Source organism: Brassica oleracea, chromosome C3 (genome assembly GCF_000695525.1).
Source record: "Brassica oleracea var. oleracea cultivar TO1000 chromosome C3, BOL, whole genome shotgun sequence".
In the NCBI taxonomy this organism is placed as follows: Eukaryota; Viridiplantae; Streptophyta; class Magnoliopsida; order Brassicales; family Brassicaceae; genus Brassica; species Brassica oleracea.
The window spans coordinates 35,323,595-35,326,442 of NC_027750.1; positions in this window are offsets into that span (position 1 = coordinate 35,323,595).

Sequence of the window (2,848 nt, forward strand, 5' to 3'; positions counted from 1 at the left end):
TCAATTCACTGTTTCTCATCAGTAATCCATTATTTTTGCCCAGCTAGCAATAAACTTATCCACGGACTTATAGTCCTGGATTCTGAGATTCCTCCAATCAAATAGGGCCTTTGGTAATAACACCGTTCTTTGGTGATCATATCTCGATTTTTAACTATGTCCAAAGGTCTAGAGGATTCTCTATAGTCAGATACTCATTATTTGGTGATCATATCTTGATTTTTTAACTCTGTCCAAAGGTCTAGAGGATTCTCTATAGTCAGATATTGATCTTTGAGACTCTTAATAAGATGATGGCTAATAATTAATATTGCCATGTATCAATCTTTCTCATTTAGCATTATCGCCTTTTGTGATTCATTCACCAAGTCCTTTGACTTTAGGATAAACTCAGTATCCAGTGCCCATTTCAAATAATTATCTCCTGAGAGATTTTAGGCAGCAAAATCCAAGTTGATTTTCGACATCTCAAATCATATATCAATCAATTTTAGATCTCATAAAATATTTAACGTACGGCCATAAACAAGACATGCTATCAAGTCAATACATTTCTAATAAGCAAACAAGTCACACGGCTAAAGGTGATATAATGCAATAAGGCCACACGGCCAAAGTGATATATGTTGCATAATAAGTCACACAGATTTATCAAGCAAGGTTATCGACCAAACAAGCAATTTTTATATGTTTTCATGCGGCCATATGGTTATAATGGAAACCTAGGATACTAATTCTATATGTACAGGAGTGGAATTATGGAACCTCAATTTAAAACAATCAGATCATGCAAATGTGATAATAATCAGATCATGGATATAACATAAATATGTTGGTCAGGATGATATATGATGCAAACTGGCCACACGGCCAAGTAGATATGATGCACTCAATCTTAGCAATCGGATTCTATATATGCAAGGGTAATATTAAAACATTCAATCAAGGTTTAGCAATTAATCAATCAGTTTCAGGTATGAGATTTAGCTAGACTAACAATCAGATTCAATTAGGTTTTATCATGACTAGCAATTGGATCAATAATCAAACGGATTCAAGCATTACACAATTTAGGGTTTCGATCCAAAAATAGGGTTTCATTCATGAAAAACCAAAACAATCAGTTTCAAGGCTGATTCAATCAATTTTATTAATAAGTTTCAAGGCTGATATTTATCAGTTTCAAGACTGATATTAGCAAGATGGAATCAAACAATCTGATTTTAGGAATACACAAATTAAGGTTTAGTGTTTCAATTCAAAATTAGGGTTTTATCAATCAATCAGCTTCTAGCAAATAATCTTAAACCTCAGAACAGTTGATTATATCATAAAACTATCATCCTAGTATAATATGAAACCTCAAAACATTCAATTCGGATTATGCAATACACGGATTCTATTTTAGGGTTTATCAATTCGAATTAGGGTTTATATTATAACAGATTCTAACATGCAATATTAAACCTCAAATCATTCAATCAGGTTATAAAAACTATCAATTCTAACTCACACGGATTTAAACCTCAAAGAAACATTCAATCAATCAAATAAAACAATCCATGCACACGTAATTTAGGGTTTACAGATTTTAGGGTTTCACTTTGAACATTATTTCATTCGATTATAGGTTCTTAGAGTTTAGGTATACCTTAAACCTTTGATGGGTTGAATTGACCACCAAGAGAATGAGCTTATGTGGACTGGTACTAACTGGAACCTTACGCGGACTGGTCCAAACTGTTTCCTTGCAGTCCGCGAGCTGAGATCGGGTACAAGTTGAGATAAAAAATGATTAGGGTTTATCGATAGAGAGAGAGAGAGATCGATGGAGATTCATAGAGATCGAAAACTTAGCTTAGGTTGAGCTGATCAGGATCGTTGGTACGTGAGCTGTTACTTGCAGTCAAAGAACTCGTAGATCTGGAACAGTTTGATCACAGACTGGAACAGGCTGATCGTACAATCTGGAATAGTTGAGGCGTACTGAAACTTGCAGAGATCAGTCCACATATCAATCTTGTTGAGATTAGTGGTCGAATACAGATCAGGGTCATGATCAAAGAGAGGTGATCGATAGAGTTTAGGGTTTTAGCAATGGAGAGAGATTTAAGGTTTATGGTCGGTATTTAAGCTTAGGGTTTTAGAGATCAATCGTGCTGATAACGTGTTATAAAAGTAATGGAAAAATCTATCTTTATTCATAACATAGATGTTCCTTATATAGGAGATTACACCGTCATAGATAAATGGAAAGAGTAGGAGATTACACCGTCATAGATAAATGAAAAGAGTACAAATCATAATCCAACTAAGAAAAAAAAACATAAAGACATAAGGAAACACTACAAGAAAACATGCCTCTAACGAGGAAAAATTACGAGGAAATATATTCCTCGTAAATTTACGAGAAAATTACTATGATTTTACGACAAAACTGAATTTCGTCGTAAAGTCGTAGTAAAGTTACAAGGAAAATATTTCGTGGTAATTTACATGTAAATTTACGTCGATTTTACGAGGAAAGAGAAAATTCGTTGTAAAGTCCTTGTAACTTTACAAGGCTTTTACGACGAAACATGTTACCATTAATTTTTGTGAAAACGTATTTTAAGCATCCTTTACCAAACTGATACCCTCGGTTTAGAGATTTTGGAATAATTTGATTAGCTGCTATCAAAGTTACACCTCGTGAACGAATAGTTGCTAGAGAAGATTCACTTTTGCAAGAAGAAGTGTGTATCACTTTTGCAAGAAGAAGTGTGTATCACTGAAGTGGAAGTATCTGAACAACAAACTGATGACATCCTTCTAATTGATGTGGATAACCGTCAATATGAAGATCTTT